Source organism: Micromys minutus (genome assembly GCF_963924665.1).
Source record: "Micromys minutus genome assembly, chromosome: 25".
NCBI classification, from domain to species: Eukaryota; Metazoa; Chordata; class Mammalia; order Rodentia; family Muridae; genus Micromys; species Micromys minutus.
This window is the reverse complement of record NC_137960.1, coordinates 41,753,703-41,778,902: the sequence shown is the minus strand read 5'-3', so window position 1 is coordinate 41,778,902 and position 25,200 is coordinate 41,753,703.

Genomic DNA, 25,200 nt, shown 5'->3' with positions numbered 1-25,200 from the left:
AAGCTTTCTTTGTGTTTTCTTTCTCTCAAAAAATATGACATTTACAAATAGAAACGTGCCAGTTAAACATGGTATAGAGTCTATACTGTAGACGGAGCTACTGCTCGGAAAGTCTCTTGGCCAAGAACAGACCAGGTTTTAAGCATCCTAAAGGGTAGGTAATTTGGGAGGCCATTTTAAAATGTATTCATTTATTCATTTTACATCTCAATATCAGTCCTCCTTCTCCTCCCACTCGTACAGGTCCTCCCCTCATTCCCCCCACCCCTTCTTCTCTGAGAAGGGGGAGCCACACACCCCACCCCTATCCCTGACCTTATTAATGATAATTGGTTATGTTTATAGACAGGAGTCTTGCTTAACTGTCCCCTGAGAGGCTCCACCCAGCAGCCAATGGAAAGAGATGCAGAGGCTAACAGCCAAACATCAGATGGAGCTAGGTGTCTTATGGAGGAGTCGGAGAACAGACTGAGTCTTGTGGAAAAATTAGAGAAAAGATTCAAGGAAGGAAGAGGACAGGGACCCCATAGGAAGACCAACAGAGTCAACTAACCTGGACACTTGGGAGCTCTCAGAGACTGGACCACCAACCAGACCCAGGTCCTCCAAACATGTGTCAAGATGTACAGCTTGGTCTTCTGGAGCAGGGGCTGTCTGTGAATCTGTGGACTGCCTGTGGAACCCATCCCCCTAACTAGGCCTCCTTGTCCGGCTTCAGTGAGAGAGATGTGCCTAGTCCTACAGGGAGGCCATTTTTAAGAACACAGAATTACAAACTGAGTCTGCAACACAGCCCTTCCTCTCTAGAACTCACATATTTAAGAACTCCCAAACTGAATTATCAACAGAGCACTCCAACCTCCCCCTACACATTACAACGAGGAGTGTGTTACTGTGACTTGAAAGTTAGCAGTACCCCTGTGGGAAAGCAGAACAAATGTTAGAAAGAATGCTCTACAAGATTAACTGCAGCACAATCCTCACTGCATTGGGAAGGCTCTTGGATCCCCTTCAACTCAGCGCTGAGAGACTCCCAGAATCTCACAGTTGGAGGGACCAGTTCAAGGCTTTATTATTGTGAGAGCGTGCTTTTCGTGTAAGCAGAGGCCGTGTGCTCCAGAAGGAGCAGGCAGTCTTGAGAGGCTGCCAAAGACTTTGCAGAGCCCCACCAGCTGCCTGCAGCTCCAGCTTGCTGGGAGCCAGCCTTCTCAGCCAGGGCTGCCAGGGCCGGGTCAACAAGCCAGGAAGACGCCTGTGACTCAGTCTGAAAGAACATAGCTGAGGAGGGAAAGCAGAGAGCTGCAAGGAAAGAAAGCAAAAGCAAGGTGCTGCTGTCCGTGCTCTTGAACCACGAGGCCGTCCTAACGGCAACCCTCGGAAACAGAAACACCCACTGGAGACTTCCCTGTCAGACCTTTGGAGAACAGGAGCAAGGAAGACAAACACCAAGGAGATGTTCTCTTCATTTACTCTCCCGCTCCCTCTTTCCCTCCCCCTCCTCCCTCCACTAAGAAAATTCTAGGTAGTACTAGAATTTCCTTTTCTTTGAAGATAAGCAGGAGGTATCAGAATTATCTTTATATCTTTATAGCTCATCTGGAAAACGCCTTCATTTAGTGGAAGGCACCATAGCTGACATACGTGGTGTTGAGCCCAGCCTCAGACCTTTCTGGGCGGGTCCCAATCAAACCTTTCCCAACTTCCCTAGATTTAAAAAAGGGGGGAGGGAGGAGAAACCTGACTTGGAGGACAGGAAAGACTGAAGAAGACAAACCAAGATCCTAAAATATCACCAGCACCTGAGTATGAAATGAACTAGCTAATCAGCTACGGTGCTCTAAGAGTGGCACTGTCGTTACATCCAGTAGGCATCATTGGGCGTCCTTTTAACACAGAGCACCAGTCACTTAACAGACAGGGAGGAGGGTGGGGGGCAGGGGGGGATGGCCCAAAGTGCTCTGGAAAGTTAGCGATTGCTTTTTATTCTTTGTTACTGATTTACTTCTCTAATGAGAAATAATAGACCTATTCTAATTTTTTAATATGAAAAGTCACCAACTAAAATTGTTTTTTTTAATGATGCCCTGAAGAACACAACATTTGAGAATGCGTCCCTGATATCTTTTTAAAATAAGCCTGTGTGTTTATGTCTCAGCCTTCTGGAAATCTGTTCTCAGAAGGAAATAGGGACTTGTTGCAAAAGTAGAAAGCATGATCTCTGGCCCTGGGGAGCTTATGATTTAATAGAGTGATTGGCTGGACACAGAGCCACATAATAAATATGGCAGAAGCAAACATTTATACATAGCTGAGCACAGCTGCGTAGGTTTACACAGGTGCTGTGTAGCATCAGAGAGAGAAAAGTTCAAGACAGCAGGGCTTTTCACAGCATTTAGCAACTAGAACGCAGAGCAATATAAGTTTAGCAAATGATTCCTTGGTGCTAAACAACTGTGAGACTAAGGAAGCTCAGAGAGCAGTAGAGCAAAAAGAAACTCCAGACTATAGGAAGAGCAGATATAACAGATTAGAAATCAGTAAGGCCGGGTTGTGGTTGAAAAGTACTTACTGAGTATGTCCACTGTGTCAAGAGTTTGGCCTTATGTGAATCATGCTATTTAACTCTCTGAGGCTCCGAGAAATTAAATGACTTGACTGAAATTAGTATCCAGATGTGAGCAAATTCCGAGACTGAGACTTGAGGCTGGTTTGGTCTGGATCCCAAGGTGCCCCCTCTACAGCATTTACTGTACTTTTTTGCTGTCTTATGATAAAAGAGGACTATTTGAGGACCAGCCACGGAGACTCCTGACTGCTTATCTAGCCCCACCGAGCCACAAGGAAAATTGCAATAGCCCCAAAATGTGTTGAAGAAGCCAGGAGGTGGATGTTGGGCGTGTCAGTTGGGGGAGGTATACGAAGATACTACCCAGGAAAAGTCAAGTCATCCCAATTCTGCGTGGATGTACCCAGGAGGACACTTGTCAGTAGTCTAACAAATGACACCACTAATTGGTAGCTGAGCAGGAAAATATCTGCTGTCCTAATGTGTGCCTTACAAAGCAGTTTGTTCCTGGTGATCATGCCCTTTAATCTAGCAACCAACACAACAGAGAGTTTGGGAACAGAAGAGGCTGGACTTGAATCCTGTTTACCTTGGATAAACTTTATTCTAGGTACAATTTATAATGTATGCACACTAGGTCTACTTTAATTTTGTGGAGAAAATTCATGGGTTTGATACACAAAAAACACAGAGTTTGGCCAGGTAGATTCAGCATTGCTGTTGAAGAAATCATAAGACAAGCAAAACACTTTTCAAGCTCTTGAACGCAATCAGCAGCATCTTTTTTTCCCTTCATGCAGCCATCTTAGTCAATACTGTCATTTTCATGTTAAACAAAAATCTGCCCCTGGGGTTGTTTGCTGAGGCAAGTACACTTTTCCATGAGTGTGGTGAAATGAACTTCCTGGCTAACTACAGTTCCCATGTACAGTGGTCACCATGTCCTGTTATTGCAGGGGGTGGCTACCCTTCTGATCGGAACATTTCTGCTCAAGCTGTGAGTTCCTCTCAGACTTTCTGTGATGCCATCTCAGAGACAATTATGCCAACACTTTCGTTACTGCTCAAGGACGACACCCACGTTTCCTGGGATTTTGTTTGGATCCTGCTCTGTCAAAATGATGTGAGACAATGAGTATTTTCTATTTCAGCTGCTCATCATTACCCACATAGGCCCAAGAAGCGTCCCAATTAACCTTAGTGTGCAACAAAGCCAATCAGCAAATGAAAACAAGAATTTCTCACTTACTGAAATGATATTTACCTTGTAATTGCTGCCTGGGAATGTCAAATCAAGAAGAAAACATTAGGGAAATTGCTCTCCTCCCCACAAATTGATGTTTGGTGATTTAATCAAGACTATCATTTGATAGACTGAGGTATTTTATCCTAACTTCAGTGTAAGCTTAGAAACAAATCTTGTCTTTTGATGTAAAATTGTATACTAAAGCTTAAAACATAAAAATTATGACATATAGTACTCTTCTCACTGGTCCTGTGGTTTAAGCTCTCGGTGGCAAGAATAAATTTAGAAAATCTATTTTCTTTACAAACATGTTTAATAATTCCAACAAAAGAAATCCATATAGAAAATTCAGCATTCATGTAATCAAAAGATATATCAAAAATCATCATAAAGTTAATAAGGCAATTTGTTATTTAAATGATACTGTTTTGAAATATACTGCATATATGCGTGTGTCCATGTGCTAGTCTGTGTGGCCAGTACAAGAATAAGAGAGAATTAATGTCATTCATTTTGTATAAATTTAGCAACTAAACTGACTTGATTTCTTAGTAATGAAGCATTGGCACTACCCTAAAATTTGCAACCTAGCTATAAATTTATTGTGCATAAAATTAAAAAATACAACTTATAAATATCAATATAAAGTTGTAAATTTTATTGTAAAACAATTCTAAACTCATAGAAGTTGCAAAAAACCCACACCCAAGCTTTCATATTTTTATTTTGTACTCAATATCAAAACCAGGAAATTGATGCTGATACATTACTGTATTAGTCAGGGTTCTCTAGAGCAAAGTTATGAAACTTACAGAATGAAAACAGATGATAGATAGATAGATAGATAGATGATAGATAGATAGATAGATAGATAGATAGATAGATAGATAGATAGATGATAGATAGATAGATGATAGATAAATAGATAGATGATAGATAGATAGATAGATAGATGATAGATAGATAGATAGATTAATAGATAGATAGATAGATAGATGATAGATAGATGATAGGTAGATAGATAGATAGATAGATGATAGATAGATAGATAGATAGATAGATAGATAGATAGATGATAGATAGATGATAGATAGATAGATAGATAGATAGGCAGGCTTACAGGCTATACTCCATCTAATCCAGCTAATCTAATAATAGCTGACTATGAACATAAAATCTAAGATTCCAGAAGTTGCTCAGTCCATGAAGCTAGATGTCTCAGCTTGTCTTCAGTGTTGCTGGAATCCCAGAAAAGTAGGCTCCAATGCCAGTGAAGGCATAGATGTGCAGGCCAGCAGGCAAAGAGCAATATCTTCTTTCTCCAGTGTTCTTTACATAGGCTTCCAGCAGAAGATGTGGCCCAGATTAGATCTGGATTAAAGGTCTAGATTAAAGGTGTGTCTTCCTACCTCAAAGATGCAGATTAGTAGACCTTCCCACCTCAAACTTATGAGAAATCCCTCACAGGTGTGCCTTCCATTTCTGGGTTTTACTTCATTCTAAGATGTAGTCAGATGGAGCACCAAGAGCAGCCATCACAATTACTGACAACAAACTCCATACTTCATTCAAGTTCCAGTTGTTTTTATGTGTAACTTGCTTGTGAGGAGAATGTTAATATACGATGGATATAAATGGGTGGGTGTGGCTGTCCCTGGCTCTGTATATTCCATTCTACTGTGTAGATCTTTGAAATCATCAGCACAATGTGAACATAGAATTATTCTGTCAATGCAAAAGAACCCCTAGACTACTCTTTCATAGTCACCCGCTCCTCATTCTCAGCACTCACTAATCTATTCTCCTTTCTATAGGCTTTTTCTAAGGTTATAACAATAGGACTTCCACCAGATCGCTACCATCATAGACACAAGTCGTGTGCAGCCCATCAAGCTGGCTAGGGTAATCAAAGTGCTGGGCAGGAGCGGCTCACAGGGAAAATGCACGCAGGTGCAAGTGAAAATTATGGATGACCCCAGTCTCTCATTTGAAAGGTCAAAGGCCCTGTTCGGGAGGGTGATGTGCTCACCCTATTGGAGTCCGAAAGAGAAGCTCAGAAGTTGCCCTGATCTGGCTGCTGGGCCCTGAATATCTACTACCCAGCCCATGGAATGACCTGCAACTATTGAATAAAGCATTTGTACTTAAAAAAAAAAAAAAAAAAGAACTATAGTATGTTACTGTTTGAGAGTGCTTTTATTGCTTTCGAGATCCATCTAAATTGTTATGTGTGACAAAATTTGACTCAGTTACTGGGGATTACCATTTCTTTCCTTCTTTTTTTTTTTTTTATAGTACAGAATAGAGTTTATTCAGGTCATGGGGGGAGTTAAGAGGGTAGTAGAGGCAGAGAGAGGGATAGAGAAGTAGAGGAGTAGAGACCGGCCATGAGTACAGTATGGGGGGGGAAGCGGGACAGGAGGAGCAAAGGGGGGAGGGAGAGCAAGAGAGCAAGAGGACAAGAAAGAGCAAGAGAGGGGGATTACCATTTCATGATATGAAACATTCACCCATTAAAAGGACGTTCAAGTTGTCCTCAATTTTTGGCTTAGAATTAAAGCTGCTGTTATGAACATCCCTATAGTTTTTCTGTCAATCTAAATTTTTATTCCTCTGGGACACAGTTCAATGTCCTGCAATAGTATCATGAGTAATTTGGCAAGAAAACCACCACATAATCTCACCAGAAATTATGGAAAAGCTAGGTCCTCTGCCTATCTATACTCTCTCCAGCCTGTAATGTGACCACTAGTTCTTATTCTACCCATCTATAAGATTGGGAGTTACGTCTGTGTCTGATTTCTACACGGACACCAGAGATAGAAATAGGAGTCTCTGAAAATCCTTTGCTGGGTTCCCATAACCAATATTATAGCTAACAAAACAGCTCATTGATACTCTCTTCCAATGCCTGTATTCTAATTATCCAGGGAACTTTTGAGCATTGTTCCCCCCAAAATAAGAACTTGAATTGACAAAAATAAATCTTGGACATAAATATTCATAACAGCCTTAACCCTAGTAGGCAAAAATCAGAAACAACTCAATGTCCCTTGGATGGGTGAATTATTCCTCCAATTTCTTGCCCACATTTTTCCTCTGTAGTAATGAATTATCTGCAGCTTGTCTAGTATTCCACTGTGTTTCATACAAAATCCCTGTGGTTACAACTTGAAAGGTCTCCAAATAAGCCGGAGCATGTACAACATTTGGAAGTCCTTCTGTTCCTACAACTGGAAAACAGTTTACGTATTTGTTCATTCTTCTGCTATCCGCTTACTCATCCATCCAAAAACAACTGGTTTAGAACTTCCTATGTGCCCAAGCACTGGAGAGCGTTACTGTGGGTATTTCAAGAAACCACAAAGCCTTTGTGCTAAGTCTCAGTGATGAAAGAACCCAGAAGTATAACACATGGGAAGGAGCAAGGATAGGAGTTCAGAAACCCGAGTATAATATCCTGAAAAAAAGAGACATTTGAGAGGTCTATGTTAATGCAGCTGTGTGTGTGTGTGTGTGTGTGTGTGTGTGTGTGTGTGTATACACAAACATAATACATACACACACATATGTGTATAGTCTTACAATCAGAAGGTAGTACAAGGCACACAAATCCAAAGGAGATAACCTGTCAAAGAGAAGTAGGGAAAGGGTGGAGTTTCCCTATAACACAGGGAAGTCAAAAGATGACAGCAAAACACTGGGTAGTTTGTTAAAGAAAAGTAGGAAATTAAGTGTGCCTAGAATAGAAAGGAAAAGAACAAAATGAATAAATCAGGCATTTTGACTGTATTACTTTTGTGTCTCTGATAAAGTAGTATTAATAAATATGGATCGATGGCTGTGAAAGAGTTAAGTTTTCCTTAAGTGAGCAGGAAATGCCAACCGCAACTTTGAAGGGCTTCTGAAAGCTCAGTAAGAAATAGCTCTTACCCATTAAACTCTATTAGTGTCATGGCTTCTTGTGTCTGACCCTGCCTATGAGTAATTAGCCTCAACTTCGGGGTCAAGAGATGTTATGCTTCAGGCACTTACTTGAGATTCTGGCCTTTATGACCCTAGGATTCTGTGCTAATCCTAAGGCTCTCTGGTGGAAGAAACTGTTCAGTTCTAATGGACTAATCCACACTTCCCTTTCAAATCCAAGTCAGCTTTGCCGCTGAGCATCTGCCTGGATTCCATCCTGAGTCAGTGGCTTCAAGAGTCCCCACCCACCCCACACACCCTGACCCTCCACCCCCTGCACCCCAGAGAGTGGAGAGTAGCAGGCTTAGTGAGGATTAAAGCATAAAGTTCTTACTGGTACCCTTTCCTGGGAACAAGAAGGGAAGTCTTCACTCAAACTGCTGAAATGGCAAGAAAACCGAAGAAGCAAAGAAAATCAGTAACATTGCATTTTCAAAGATTCACTGAAAAGAAAACACAAGCCTCGTTTCACTGAGAAGATTTGCTATTCAAGAGCAATTGGGTGGAGTTCACTTAGGGATATCTCAGTTGACTAAATCTATGAACTCAGCTGACGACAATATCCTGAAAAAGAGACATTTGAACAGTCCCTGCCAATGCTGATGTGTATACATGTGTGCACATATGTGTAAAAATTATACACATGCACATACACAAACACGCACAACACTCCTCAGGATCACAATTATGAAAGTATCTTTGCAGTTACTGAAGCACTTTTTTTCCTCCCCTGGAGCTTTGCGAGGATCCCTGGAGCAAGGTCTGAAGTAGAAACCCCCTGGGGGATGTCATCATTAACCTGATATTAATGAGGACCTGCCACCAAGCTCTTTGTTCAGAGCTCAGACCACAGAGAAGTAACTAAGCATCTTGCTGAGCATGAAGCCATGTACACTAAAGAGCCGCCGGGCAGATCTCCCGGTCCACAAGGCTATTTCAAGCGACCACAAAGCAAACCGTCTGAAATCGGGGCTCGTTCTTAATGAGTTCTCGATCTAGAATGCAACAATGGCAATGAAGATGAAGCCAACGTATTAGTAGTCACCAAAAGTAAAATTAAAACCAAACCTATCGACTCAGTCACTGATTTTTTGCCTCGCACTAGGAGCTATTTGAAAGTTCTGTGAAGATTCTGAGCTTTCAAACAGAAGGGACCCACAGGCTAACTTGTGAGCCAGTTTGTGAGCAGAGGTAAAACAAAATGCTTACATCCAGAATTGAGGAACAGAAAGGTGTGAGCCTGTGAGTGTAGTGGTGAATTGACACCAACAATTCCCACTTGTCACTGCATCTTTACTAAATACCTTGGATCTGCTGATTGCATTCATTATGGTGATGTCTCAGGGCAAGATTGGGAGGGATGATTCTTGAGGGGTGGCTCCTCTAATGTTAGTAGGACTGGCCTTTGGTGTAAGAATACATGAGTACTCCAAATGCTGCTTTTTCCCCAGATATTATGTCTCTATCAGACTTACCTAAATGTTAAATTTGGATAGATGTGATGGTTTGTTTGTGCTTGGCCTATTGAGTGGCACTATTAGAAGGTGTGGCCCTCAAAGCCAGAGCTAGAACCATCCCACTTCCATCAGGACCCACAACCTTCCCACAGAAAGATGAGGACCCAGAAGCACTCTCACTCCTAAGCCCACAGGCCCACAGGCCCACAGGCCCACAGGCCCACAGGCCCACAGGAGGGACAAGTTCCAGTCACAGATAGCAGATAGCAAGAGGCAAGATCAAGAACCTAAGACAACCTGGCAACGTCAGAACCCAGTTCTCACACCACAGGACGTAGTGGATATCCCAAAACACCAGAAGAACAAGATTTGGACTTAAAATTATGCCTTATGATGATGATAGAGGACATTAAGAAGGACATGAATAACTTCCTTAAAGAAATACAAAATGTAGTGGCTATTTCTGGTTGTCAACTTGACCATATCTGGAATGAACCACAATCCAGAATTGGGAGGCCCACCTTTGATCTTGATCTTGAGGAATAGAGCCTAAGAACCTTAGGAAACTAAAGCAAGGAAATCACTGAGCTCAAGGTCATCTGGGACCAGCAAGTCCCAGATCCAGGTGTGGTGGCACATACCTTTAATCTGGGGCACACCTTCAGTTGGAGACATACATAAGGACATTGGAACAAGGAAGGCTCTCTCTTGGCCTGCCTGCCTTCTGGGACTTTGTCTGCCTGCCTTGTGGGGCTCTGCTGGCTTGCCCTGTGGGACTGAACATCTACTAGATTCTTGGACTCCACAGCTGCTGCGGGCCATTTTTAAGGGATTGGACTACAGACTGTAAGTCACCAATAAATACCTCCTTGCTATGTAGACTATTCATAAGTTCTGTTTCTCTAGAGAACCCTGACTAATACACAGGAGAACACAGATAAACAAGTATAAGCCCTTAAAGAGGAAACATAAAATTCACTTAAAGAGCTACAGGAAAACACAACCAAAGAGGTGAAGGAATTAAACAAAACCATCCAGGATCTAAAAATAAAAATAGAAACAATAAAGAAATCACAAAAAGATACAGCCCTGGAACTATAATATCCAAGAAAGAGATCAGGAGTTATAGATGCAAGCATCACAAACAAAATATAAGAAATAAAAGAGAGAATCTCAGGGATAGAAGATACCATAAAAAACATTGGCATGATAGTAAAACAAAAAACAAAAAAACAAAAAGCAAAAAGCTTCTAACCCAAAACATCCAGGAAATCCAGGACACAATGAGAAGACTAAAGCTAAGAATAATAGGTGTAGAAGATAGTGATGATTCCCAACTTAAAGTAAGTATCTTCAACAAAATTATAGAAGAAAACTTCCCTAACCGAAAGAAAGAAATGTCTAATAACATACAAGAAGACTACAGAATTCCAAATAGATTGGACTAGAAAACAAATTCCTCCTGTCACATAGTAGTCAAAACATCAAATGTACAAAACAAATAAAGAATATTAAAAGCAGTAAGAGAAAAGGGTCAAGTAACATATAAAGGCAGACCTATCAGAATCACACCAAACATCTCAACAGTGGCTATGAAAGTGAGAAGACGGACAGATATCATACAGACCCTAACTTTTAGGAAAAAGATAAAGATGGTAGGAGGGATATGTTCTATGGAGGTGTGGTGATGTATGGGAGCAAGGGGAATGCCTCTGGCAGACACATGGTGGGCATCCCTTTCCTTTGAGGGACGAGCCACATAACAGTATAGTATAAAATAAATTATACAGGGTCTCAGGAGGGAAGTTAAGAGGGTAGTAGGGGTAGAGAAAGGGAGAGAGAGAAGGAAGAGAGGAAGGGAGTAAGTGGGGGAGGGAGGAGGGAGGTTTGGAGGAAGGGAGGGAGGGGGAGGGAGAGGGAGAGAGAGAAGGAGAGAGAGAGAGAGAGAGAGAGAGAGAGAGAGAGAGAGAGAGAGAGAGAGAGAGAGAGAGAGAGAGAGAGAGATGAGTAGAGAAGAGACTGGCCATGAGCACATGGAGGTGGGGAGGGATGGGGAGAGGAGAGACAAAGGGGTTACAGCAAGAGAAGAGAGATCAAGAGAGGAAGAGAAAGAGAGTGAGGAGGTGGCAAGCATCTTCTTTTATAGTGCTAGGTAACTGTGGGGCAGAGCACACCTGACTGCTTCCAGGTATCTGTGGAGTGCTGCTTACAGAATCCTAACACTAAGAGAACACAAATGCCAGCCCAAGTTACTATATCCAGCAAAACTCTCAATTACCATAGATGGAGAAACCAAGATATTCTATGACAAAAGCAAATTTGCACAATATCTTTCCACAAATCCAGCCCTACAAAGAATAATAAATGGAAAACTAATAAATAATAATAAATGGAGAGTATTTTCTCCATCTTCCAATTTAACATGATTTTTAAAATTACGTCAAAATTGCAAGCAAGATTGACACATACACAGGCTCTAACAATCTCTAAAAGGACAGACATGTTATTATAGCTAAACAACAAGGATGCCTTCCAGGGAACAGCAAGGACAATTTTCAGGGTCTGCCTTGGCAAATCTGAGAAAAGTGGTTGGTCCTCACAAACCCTGCAAACCTGGCCTGTAAGCACCCTGTGTGAGAGAACATGTGCTTCTCACCAGCAGACATATTAAACTGGGTGTGTGGATAAGGTCCTCCTCTGCCTTTCCCTCTGTGACCTCCTTATTTCAGCAGCTCCTGTCTCCCACAGGGGATACAGGATGGCGCACGGAAATGATTTCATCTGGGTGGAGAAGGAAAAAGAGAGAACTTCAGTCCTCCAAATCCTAAGTCCAACGTCCTGTCTAAAAGAAACAGCTGGCTCTCTGCAGACTGAATCTCTTGCTCCAAGAGCCTCCTCTAGGGATGGAACACACAGGGTGGAGACAGAAGGGATGCCATCAGACCAGCTTCTGGATTACATGTCCAAATTATCTCTCTTGGAGTTCTTTCCCTTTTTGTTTGAGCAATTGTAGTTGTCTTCAGAGGAGGAGGGCTCTGCCTTGGCTAGGTAACATTTTCTGTGGTGTGAATAAGCCTCCTGCTTATGTTCTTGCATGACTGTGTTAATCCTGAACACTAGCCTATAACTACACTTTTATTTAATAAAACCTTTTCAAAACTTAGATTTTTTTTTTTTTTTTAGGACACTGTCTGTAGTGCTTTGGATAGATATAACCTTCTCTGTAGACTCTTGTGTTTGAATGCTTGGCCATAGGGAGTGGCACTATTAGGAGGTGTGACCTTGTCACAGGAAGTGAGTCACTGTTTCGGTGGGGCTTTGATGTCTTAGATGCTCAAGCACCACCCAGTGAGAATCACATCCAGTTTCCTCTTGGCTGCCTGTGGTTGAAGATGTAGAACTCTCAGCTCCTTCTCCAGTATCATCTGCCTGGAAGCAGCCATGCTTTCTGCCATGATGTTAATGGACTAAAATCTCTGAAACTGTAAACTCAGCCCCAATTAAATGTTGTCCTTTATAAGAGTTGCCTTGGTCACAGTGTCTCTTCACAATAGAAACCCTAAAACACTATCCAAAGCCAAAAAAGCTGAAGAAAAAACTTGTCGAAAGGCATGTGCTAATAAAACCTGCTCTCATTATATCTTCCTTTATCTCCTGTCTGTTGCACAAAAGAGGTCATGAAGGGACAGTAACGTGGACTGCATTCAATGTCAGGATCACACAGAGTGGATGCTGGTGTATGTCAAACATGTAGGAATGACATCTTCCAATTTAACATGATTTTTAAAATTACATTACGATGGACATCTGGGGAGCTCAGAGCAGGGAATAGCTGGGAATTTAATACTTTATGCTACCACGAGCTTTCTTCCTACCAAGGCATCCTTGTCTTGCTTGTTTTAAGCAGAATAATGTTCATGTGCAGAATATCTGGCCTACAGGGCAGAATTTTAACTCTGCCATAGAATATTGAATGTTCTCAGGTAAAAGTGACTCCTAGAAGAATCATTGCCTTCTCTAGAGATGAGCAAGGTCTATTACAGACTGTGAAGGAAGTATGGGGTGAACCCTGTGCTAAAGATCATTCCAGGTTCAGTCAGTTTGGGCAAGACTAGAGTCAAAGTTAACTTTAGATCTTTGTCAGATGTATTTTTTATGCTTATGTTAGTTGTTCAATAAAATGGGTTCCATAAAGTTAAGCACTTGGCCATTCTCAATAAACCCTTTCGTTCCTGTATGAATCTCCAAGTTAACACGTTTTTCCAAGGATTTTTTTTTTTTTTTTTGGAAAATCCTTGAATTGGGGGGGTTGATGTGGAAGAAAAAAACATATGTAGCAAATTTCTAGTATCTGCAGTAGGCACTTATTACATTATTTAAAGTTATTCTTCCCAGATGATTATAACTGTGCGTAACATGAGGAAAGGGGCTCTGGGAGGCAGCTCAGAGGCTCTCTTCCAAGTACACTTCATGAACTTCATAATTCAACTTTTAGGGCTTAAAGGCTTTTTTTACTCACCTGGAATTAGTTGGGTTTGGGAGATGTGATAGCACAATTTGTTTACTAAATAGCCAAATTTTAACTCTAAAAATAGTTCAGCAGAGAATTTAGATCATAATTCATGTTGTGTTTCAACTCTGATATTTGATTGTTAAATGATTGATCAGCAAACTAAGTGACCCTGTGCATCTCTCAGTTTACAACTACGAAGAAACAACAACCACTCTCTTAAATATGAATACTTGGTTATTGCTGAATGTCCTAATCAATAATCTAAGCATGCTGGCCCATGCTTACAATTTTCCAGAAAAAAGTTTCAAGTCTCTAAGCCTTTTATTAAGACATAGAACTGAGGTGTTTGGATCTTTCTGAACATATTTTTTCTTAAAGATTTACTTATTTATTTATTTGCATGTGAGTCACTGTAGCTGTCTTCACATACACCAGAAGAGGCATCAGATCCCATTATAGATGATTGTGAGCCACCATGTGGTTGCTGGGATTTGAACTCAGGACTTCTGGAAGAGCAGTCAGTGCTCCAAACCGCTGAGCCATCTCTCCAGCCCTTCCTGAATATTTTTATGATGCTATATATTGTGCTCCAGCTGATGGCTTCCAAAAATAGAGCCATTATTACCTATAGCTGACTTCCTGTAGACACTTGTAGAGACATAAGAATTCAAATTGCCATTCAAAGAAATCCAGCCCAAATTTCTGACTCTAGAATTATGAACTAAATAAATGGTAGTTGCTAAGCAGCACAACTTGGGTGGTTCATTAGTCCATCTTAGGCAACTGGAAATGGAGGCACCAGTGGATTCAGGTGACAGTAGGCTAATCATCTCTAAATTTTAATCCATACTGACTTACTATTTTGGACTTACTATCTAAGCCATCACTGCATACAAATTATAATTGATTTGTTGCTAATTATTGGTAAGAAAGACCTTATTTGCCTCACATCCTAGTTTGCATCTCTGTTGGTGTGATGAACATTGACTAAAACTGCCTTGAGGAGGAAAGGGTTTATTTGGCTTACATGTCTCAATCACAATCCATCATAACAGGAACCCAAAGCAAGAACCTGGAGGCAGGAACTGAAGCAGAGACCATGAAGGAATACTGCATACTGACTTGATAACCATGACCTCTTTAGCTTGTTTCTTATACCATCCAAGACCATCTGCCCAGGGATGTGTCACTACCCTTACTAGGCTGTACCCTCTCACTATAATCATTAGTCAAGAAAATGTCTCATAGACTTGCTTACAAGCCAATCTGATAACTAAAGAAAATCTTCAGTTGAGGTTCTTTCTCCCTAGACGACTTTAGCTTGTATTAAGTTCACAACAACAACAAACAAGAATCACAGCTAATAAGTTCTTTATGTCTGTTCTGCTGGAAAACAGGATTCTTCTCTTATACTAGATACTGCCAATTGGCCTGTGGTACCTGAAATAGATGTAGCTGGGTTTTTTCACTATAAAATGAAACCCAAAGCTCACTCACCCTATCCCTGTAAGGAATCTCTCTGGTCCTGTTTGTGGGGAAAGCTTTCTTTCTATTTTCCAGAGGGAGAGTTCCCTGTTCCTTGTATCCCAGCTGATACTTTAAAATGTTTTAGATATATTTATTTTATGTTATGTGTAGAAATGGTTTGTTGTCATGTATATCTGTGTATTAAATGAATGTCTGGTGCCAGCTGAGGTAAGAAGAGAGCATCAGATCCCCTGGAATTTGATTATAGAGTTATTTGATTATGGATTATGAGTGGTTGTAAACTGCCATTATGTGCTGGGAATTGAATCCAGATCTTCTGCAAGAGCATCCAAGTGTTCTTAAAGGCTGAGTCATCTCCCCAGGCCCTGACACTTTTATCTTTCTTGGGTAGTTATTCCTTATAAACAGACATGAAAAGTCACTATTAGAAATGTGTATCTAGCAATAAACATTTGATGGTTGTCACTCAAAATGTGTCTCTTTTTTATTTTTATAGAAAATCAGAGAAATGAAATTTTGTTTTTAATTCATTTTGATCATATTACAGTCTGAAACTATTCTTTGAAGTTAAAAGAAATATAAAATTTGGACATGATTGCTGTGAACATAGAAAAGGCTGTATGTAACTTCAGAGCTCCATGCTGGCCATGGTAGAAGAAGCCAATGTTCTAAAACCCAGAATAAAGTATAATGAATGCATGTGCTGATCTGTATCTCCTTTTAGAGAAGTCAAACATGTTGGTGTATTCTGGCAACACTGAGGCATAGTTTTTTTTCCACTCACCAATAGAGAACCAAGAAACGTTCCTCATCCATGAAAAGACAGCTTTCATAACCCACACGGGACTACGTGTGAGACCATCTGAGCAACACTTAGAAGAAATTTGAGCCAGGGTAGTTCTGAGAAGTCAGAAAGTTGTTTAAACCCACATTTTAAAGCTTAGAGGTTGTGGTGCTTCTCGCAGTGGTTACACAATCTGTCTACAATAAGCTACACAGGTGTTTACTTTCTGGTCTGTAGGGACGGCGCCAAGTAAGGCATCCACTTGGCTCTGCGGAGCTCTCGCCAAGCCTGCTCTCTCTTATTACTCACTTCTGGATTCGGTAAATTGGTATATCAAAATGCTCTTTTTACAGAATGATGGTTTCCCTGAATATGCATTTGACATAATATATCCCACTGCTTCTTAAGGATGGATCCCTTGTATGAAGACATGAAGGAAAGCATTCGTTAGCTTAGTAAGTAGAGAAATGCTTATGAGCAAATCTCTGAGAAGTACTGTTAGTTCCTGTTAAGCACTGTTTAACCCATTATTCATCAAGATGCTTGTCCATGAAACAGCTTGAACAGACACCATTGACCTGTCAAAGGGCAGAAAATGTGGTCCAAAGCGGGGAAAACATAAGACATGTGCTGGTGGTTTGAACAAGGATGACTGCAGGAATGTGATTTGGATGCCAAGAAAGCAAGATGTCAAGGCAGGGCAAAGAGTTCCATTCTGATCCCAGCCATTGGGGATTCAGTTTAGGGCTTTTTATAGTGGTCCTCACTGTTTCAGCCTTGTACAGAAGATAACAAAAGCCAGGTCCATGGGCTGGATCAAGAATAAAACAATGAGAGAGGAGGGAAAAACCAAGTCCTGTGTTGTGGGGAGCCCTCAGAAATCTGGGAAGGGAACAAGAGAAATATGCTTGGTGGAAAAGCCAGATGAAGTCTGAGGAAGAGAAAATGATACCCCTAGGTTAACCAGACCAAGGTTTTAGACAAAGTCATTGAGTGTGACAGTTGTGAAGCCTGAACCCTTCTAGTAAGCATAGTGCCCCTATGATAAGGACCTTGGGGAAAGGGTTACAGCGGAGGAAGTAACAGGAGGAGCGGTGACTTAGCAAGTCAGGGATGAAGGGAATTGGAAAAAGTATATTGGCAAGTTAGTGGAGTGAATATTCCCACTATTAGGAGGTAAGAGAAGGGCATGAGCCTCTTACAATGAAGAGAGATGTAAACAAAAGAGGAGCTGATGGGGGTTGGGGAGACTGAAGGGACTGAGGACAGGGATCTGGTCTTCAGGAATACATTGCTACAGCCTCTCGAGTACTAGTGTTAGACTATCTATCAAACTCTCAAGTACATGTACTCTTTGTCCTGGCAGCTCTAAAAGTATGATTCAGTCTCACATAAAAACTCACGGAAACTACATAGTGATAGTCACCATATTTGTTGTACTATGAAAAAAAAATACCCTTAAATGCTCTTTGGCATGTGAGTGATGAAATCAGTTATGCCAGACCTCTTCAAGAGAAGTTGAACCCACCATGTAGGTTTCAGAAGCGATGAGCATAGGCACTGAGATAGGATGAAACTCAAAACATTGTTGCAGTACATCATAAACGATACAGTTTGGATGTGGAATGTGCCCTGCCCCTCACCCCAACCCGTGCTCACATTGAAAGTTTGATTCCCAACCAGTGGCACTATTAGGGGGTAGTAAACACTTTAGGACGTGTGGCCTAATAGAAATAACGTAGTCACCATGGTATTCCAGCCTCAGTGTTCTCCTTTGCCACAAGCAATGCCTCACCCCAAACAGTGGGTGAGCTGACCGTGGACTCGGACCTATGAAACCATGATCCAAAATAAATCAGTCCTCCTAATCTGAACAGTGTCAAAAACTTGATTGTGGTGGTTTGGATAGGCATGGACCACACAGATTCATGTGTTTGAATGCTTGGTCCCACAGGGAGTGGCACTATAGGAGGTGTGGCCTTGGAGGAAGTGTGTCACTGTGGAGGCAGCCTTTAAAGTCTCAGTTGCTCTTCCTGCTGCCTGCTGATACAGATGTAGAACTCTCAGCTGCTTCTCCAGCATCGTGCCTGCTTGCATGCTGACATGTTTCATGCTACGATGATTATGGGCTAAACCTCTGAAACTGTAAGCCACCCCATTAAATGTTTCCGCTGTAAGAATTTCCAGGGTCATGGTATCTCTTTATATCAATATAAACCTTAGATAAGATAATGATCAACACAGTAAATCCTATTGGGGCAGGAAACATACATATTATCTTATTTTGTTAAGTTCAAGCATAGGGTTGAGCTATAGATAGTAAGAGTTTACTCACCAGATTTATGTTGAATAAAATATAATATTGAACTTTAGAATCAAGATCTGGGCATAGTGGTTCATGCCTTTAATCCCAGCTCTTACAAGGCAGAGGCAGGTGGATCTCTGTGAGTTCAAGGGTAGCCTGGTCTATATAGCAAGTTCCAGGACAGTTAAAAGAGATACATATACAGAATTTTAAAGGCATTTTGGCATAAAACTATATGATTATATTTTTGTCAGTACTTGATTCTTTTAGAGGTTTGATTGTATGAATTGAAATCTTACTAATTACCATAAAAAATAAAGTACATGTAGAACAGAATGTAACATGGAAACAGTCAGTTTTCTTGGTGTGTATACATTAAACATAATGATTTTTGAATACCAAAAATTGCCACAAGGTTACATTCTTAGCTCTTGAATTATTAATGCTTTAAGGTCCAGGTGTACCACACTCTGAGAGGGTGCTATACCCTTTTTTTTTTTTTTTCTAAGAAGGACTAAGTCTTTCACTTTTTTGGCCTTTGGGTTTTTTTGTTTGTTTGTTTGGTTGATTGGTTGGTTGGTTTTTGTTTGTTTGTTTGTTTGTTTGTTTTTGAGCTTCATATGGCCTGTGAGTTGTTCCTGGGATATTCAGAGCTTTCTGGGGCTAGAATCCAATTATCAGTGACTGCGTATTATGTCTGTAATTTTGTAACTGGATTACCTCACTCAGGATGATATTCTCTAGATGCATCCATTTTCCTAGAATTTCATAAAGGCATTGTTTCTAATAGCTGACTAGTACTCCATTGTGTAAATACACCAAAATTTTTGTATCCATTCATTTACTGAAGGACATCTGGGTTCTTTCCACATTCTGGCTATTGTAAATAGGGTTGCTATGAACATTGTGGTGCATGTGTTTTTGTTGTATGTTGGAGTTTCTCAGGGGTATATGCCCAGAAGTCGAATAACTGGGTCATCAGGTAGGACTATGTCCAATTTTCTGAGGAACCACCAGACTGATTTCCAGAGTGGTTGTACCAGCTTACAAACCCACCAACAGTGAAGGAGTGTTCTTTCTCCAAATCCTCCCCAGCATCTGCTGTCATCTGAGTTTTTGATCTTAGCCATTCTGACTGGTGTGAGGTGGAATCTCAGGGTTGTTTTGATTTAGATATCCCTGATGACTAGGGATGTCAAGCACTTCTTTAGGTGCTTCTCAGCCATTCATTTATTCCTCAATTGAGAATTTTTTGTTTAGCTCTGTATCCCATTTTTAAATAAGATTGTTTGATTGTCTGGTGTCTAACTTCTTGAGTTCTTTGTATATATTGGTTATTAAACCTCTATCAGATGTGGAGTTGGTAAAGATCTTTTCCCAATCTGTTAGCTGCCATTTTGTTTTCTTGAGAGTGTCCTTAACTTTACAGAAACTTTGCAATCTCATTAAGTCCTATTTCTTGACCCTTGGTCTTAGAGCACAAGCCATTGGGGTTCTGTTCTGGAAAACGTCCCCTGCCTATGTGTTTTAAGGTTTTCCCTACTTTCTCTTCTTATAGTTTCAATGTACCTGGTTTAATGTAGAGATCTTTGATCCACATGCATGTGAGCTTTGTACAAAAAAAAATAAGAAAGAGTCTATTTTCATTCTTCTGCATGTTGACTGCCAGTTGAGCCAACACCATTTGTTGAAGAGGCTGTCCTTTTTTCATTGAATGTTTACAGCTCCTTTGTCAAAAATGAAATGACCATATTGTAAGAGTTCATTTCTAAATCTTCTATTCTGTTCCATTGATCAACCTACCTATCTCTGTACCAGTACCATTCAGTTTTTTAACACAATTGCCTTGTAATATAGCTTGAGGTCAAGGATGGTGATTCCCGCAGATGTTTTTTTGTTGTTGAGGATGGATTTTGATATTCTAGGTGTTTTCATATTCCAGATGAATTTACAAATTGCTCTTTCCAACTCTATGAAGAATTGAGTTGAAATTTGGATTGGGATTGCATTGAATCTGTAGATTGCTTTTGGTAAGATGGCCATTTTTACAATGTTGATCCTTCCAATCCATGAGCATGGGAGATCTTTCCATCATCTGAGATCTTCTTCAATTTCCTTCTTCAGAGATTTGAAGTTCTTTTCATACAGATCCTTCACTTGCTGAGTTAGAGTCAAACCAATGTATTTCATATTGTTTGTGATTATTGTGAAGGGTTTCTTTTCCCTAATTTCTTTCTTTATGTTTGTCCTTTAAGTAAACAAAGGCTACTGGTTTGTGTGAGTTAATTTTATATCCAACAACTTTGTTGAAGTTGTTTTTCAGCTGTAAAAGTTCTCTGGTGGAATTTTTGGGGTCACTTAAGTATAATATCATGTCATCTGCAAATAGTGATATTTTTACTTCTTCCTTTCCAATTGGTATCCTTTTGATTTCCTTTTGCTGACTAATTGCCCCTGTCAGGACTTCCAGAACTATGTTGAATAATAGGTAGGGGGAGAGTGGACAGCCTTGTCTAGTCCCTGATTTTAGTGGGATTGCTTCAAGTTTCTCACCGTTAAGTTTGATGTTGGCTATTGGTTTGCTGTATATTGCTTTTATTATGTTTAGGTATGGGCCTTGGATTCCTGTTCTTTCCAAGACTTTTAACATGAAGGGGTGTTGAATTTTGTCAAATACTTTTTCAGCATCTAGTGAGAAGACTATGTGGTTTCTTTTCCTTGAGTTTGTTTATCTGGTGGATTATGTTAATGGATTTCTGTACATTAAACTATCCCTGCATCCCAGGAATAAAGAATGGTGAATGATCATTTTGATGTGTTCCTGGATTCGGTTTGCAAGAATTTTGTTGAGTCTTTTTGCATTAGAGTTCATAAGAGAGATTGGTCTGAAGTTTTCTTTCCTTTTGGGGTCTTTGTGTGGTTTAAAAATGAGCGTTTTCGTGGCTTTGAAGAATGAGTTGGGTAGTGTTTCATCTGACTCTATTTTGTGGAATACTTTGGAGTGTATTGGTATTATGTCATCAATAAATGTCTGATAAAATTCTGCACTGAACCCATCTGGTCCTAGATTTTTTTTTTGGGGGGGGGGTTGGGAAGCTTTTGATGACTGTTTTTATTTCTTTAGGTGTTGTAGGATCATTTAGATGGTTTACATGGTCCTGGTTTAACTTTAGTATCTGGTATCTGTCTAGGAATTCATCAATTTCCTCCAGATTTTCCAGTTTTGTTTTGTTTTGTTTTGTTTTGTTTTTGAGTATAGGCTTTTGAAGTAGGATCTGATGATTTCTTGAATTTCCTCAGTTTCAGTTGTTATGTCTCCCCTTTCATTTCTAATTTTGTTAATTTGGATATTCTCTCTTTGCCCTCTCATTAGTCTGGCTAAGGGTTTATCAGTCTTATTAATTTTCTCAAAGAACCAGTTCTTGGTTTTGTTGATTTTTTGAATGGATCTTTTTGTTTCTATTTGGTTAATTTCTGCTCTGAGTTTGATTATTTCTTGCTATCTACTCCTCTTGGGTGTATCTGCTTCTTTTGGTTATAGAGCTTTCAACTGTGCTATAAAGTTGCTAGTGTGTGCTCTCTCCAGTTTCTTTTTGAAGGCACTCAGAGCTATGAGTTTTCCTCTTAGTACTGCTTTAATAGCATCCCACAGGTTTGAGTATGTTTTGCTTACATTTTCATTAAACTCTAGAAAATCCTTAATTTCTTTTTTTATTTCTTCTTTGACCATGCTATTGTTGAGTAGAGCATTACTCAGCTTCCATGTGTATATGGGCTTTTTGTTGTTGGGTTTTTTTGTTTGTTTGTTTTTTGTTGTTGTTGTTGTTGTTGTTATTAAAGACCAGCCTTAGTCTATGGTGATCTGATAGGATGCATGGGAGTATTTCAATCTTCTTATATCTAATAAAGCTTGTTTTGTGATCGACTATATGATCAGTTTTGGAGACGATGCTGTAAGGTGCTGAAAGAAGGTGTATTCTTTTGTTTTAGGGTGAAATGTTCTGTAGATGTCTATTAATTCCAATTGGTTCATAACCTCTGCTAGTTTCACTGCATCCTTGTTCAGTTTCTCCTTCCATAATCTGTCCTTTGATGCAAGTGAGATATTTAAGTCTCCTACTATTATTGTGTGTGGTGCAATGTATGTTTTGAGCTTTAGTAGGGTTTCTTTTATGAATATGGGTGCACTTGTATTTGGAGCATATATGTTAAGGATTGGGAATTCATCCTGATAAATTTTCCCTGTAATGAGTAAAAAGTGTCCTTCCTCATCTCTTTTGATAACATTTGGTTAAAAATCTACTTTATTCAATATTAGAATGGCTACTCCAGCTTGTTTTTTAAGGCCGTTTGCTTGGAACTTTTTTTTCTCAGCCTTTTACATTGAGATAGTGTCTGTCTTTGTCTCTGAGATGAGTTTCCTGTATGTAGAAAATACTGGATTCTGTTTATGTATCCAGTCTGATAATTTATGTCTCTTTATTGGGGAATTGAGTCCATTTATGTTAACAGATATTAAGGAATAGTGATTGCTGTTTTCTGCTATTTTTGCTTTTAGAGGTAGAATTATGTCTGCGTGTCTTTCTTTTTTTTTTTTTGGTTTTTTTGCTTAGTTATTTTCTTGATTTTTCTATGATGTAGTTTCCCTCCTTGTATTGGGATTTCCACCTATTATTCTTTGTAGGGCTGGATTTGTGGTCAGATATTGTGTAAATTTAGTTTTGTCCTGGAATATCTTGATCTCTCTATCTGTGGTGATTGAGAGTTTTGCTGGGTATAGTAACCTGGGCTGACATTTGTGTTCTCTTAGGGTCTGTATGATGTCTGTCCATATTTTCATGGTTTCTGTTGAAGTCTGGTGTAATTCTAATTGGTTTGCCTTATATGTAACATGACCTTTTCCCCTTACTGGTTTTAGTATTCTTTCTTTGTTTTGAATGCTTGGCATTTTGACTATTATGTGTTGGGAAGAATTTCTTTTCTGGTCCAATCTATTTGGAGTTCTGTAGGCTTCTTTTATGCTCATGGTCATCTCATTCTTAACGGTAGGGAAATTTTCTTCTATGATTTTGTTGAAGATATTTACTGTGCCTCTTAGTTGATATTCTTCACCCTCTTCTATTTCTATTATCTTTAGGTTTGATCTTCTCGTTGTGTCTTGGATCTCCTGGACATTTTGGGTTAGAAGCTTTTGGTTTTTGCATCTACTCTGAATGTTTCGTCTATGTTTTCAATTTTGTCTTCAGCCCGTGAGATTCTCTCGTCCATCTCTTGTAGTCTGTTGAGGTTACTTGCATCTGTGACTCCTGATTTCTTTTTTAGGTTTTCCATCTCCAAGGTTGTCTCTTTTTGTGTTTTCTTCATTGTTTCTATTTCCATCTTCAATTCCTTCATCTCTTTGGTTGTGTTTTCCTGTAGTTCTTTGAGTGATTTTTGTGTTTCCTCTTTAAAACTTCTATTTGTTTATGGTTGTCCTCCCGTGCTTGTTTAAGGGAATCATTCACCCCCTTCTCGAAGCTCTCCATCATCATCTTGAGGTATGATTTCAGGTCTGAGTCTTCTTTCTCTGGTGTGCTTGGCAATCCACTGCTTGCTCTGCTGGGAGAGCTGGGTTCTGATGTTGCCAGGTTGTCTCAGTTTCTATTGCTTAAATTCTTTCATTTTACTCTTGCCATCTTGTTATCTGTGATTATACCTGGTCTTGTTGCCAGTGACTGGCACCTGTCTCTCCTGTGGACCTCAGCACCTATGGGCTCAGGAAGAAAATTGCTTCTGAGTGTTCAGCTTTTAGTGGGCAAGCAGTGAGTTCTGGTAGCAGTGACTCGGCTCTGTCTTTGCGGGCTCAGATGTGGGAGCTCTTGTAATGCTGTTCTGGTAGCTCAGTCCTGTGCCCACAGGTCCTGAGTACTACTGGCACGGACCTGGCTCTTTCTCTATGCCAAAACGGACCCTTTTCCAGGTAGCACAGTACTTTCTGCTCTCTGAGAACTCCCAATGTGCTCTCCCTGAGCCTGTGTGCCAGGCTTCCCTCTGGTCCAGGTGTAAGAGGGCATGTAATGTTGGACTTCAAACACTGCCTTTCCCGGTCAGACCTCGGTTCCCACTGACATGGGCCTGTGCCTTACTGTGGGCCTGCGTGTTTAGTCTGCTAGCCTGAGCTTTCTGAGTGGATCTCTAGTCCCTCTGCCAGAGGTCCAGCCCAACTGTGGGCCACAGAGGCATGTTTTCCTAGTGCTCCGTCTAGCCCTCTCTATGCTTTGGTTACTCACAGTGCAATCTCACCTGGCCTGTGTCCCTGGATCTCTGCTGTTCCAAGTGGCAAAGGGCCTGAGCATTTGGTCCGCACCCATGGGCTTTCCGGGCAGATCCTGAGTCCCTCTGCCAGAGGTCCAGCCCTACTGTGGGATGCAGGGGCAAGTTTTCCAGGAGCTCCACCTAGCCCTCTCTGTGCTTTGGTCACTCACAGCATCATCTCACCAGGCCTGAGTCCCTGGATCTCTGCTATTCCAGGTGGCCAAGAAAAATCACATTAAAATCAATTTATAGAATGAAAGATAGTGTATATTCTGTGTTTGTTATATACACTTATTATAAAAAATTCATACTACCTATGTTTAAAATATTGTTTATTCTGAAAGAATTCCTAAAAGATTAAAATGATTCTTTTAAGACAGTAGACTTAATTGGTAAATAAAAGAAAGATGTTTGCTTTTATTTAGTTAGTTCTATTTTATAACATTAACAAGTGTGAATTTCTTATGTCATAATTTCATTATGTCAGTAAAAGATACACAAATCACTATAGATAAAAGAAGAATGCAGCCATGTGAGTTAGTCATGGAAAAGGTCAAGCCTCATCTTCCTGAAGCCAATGC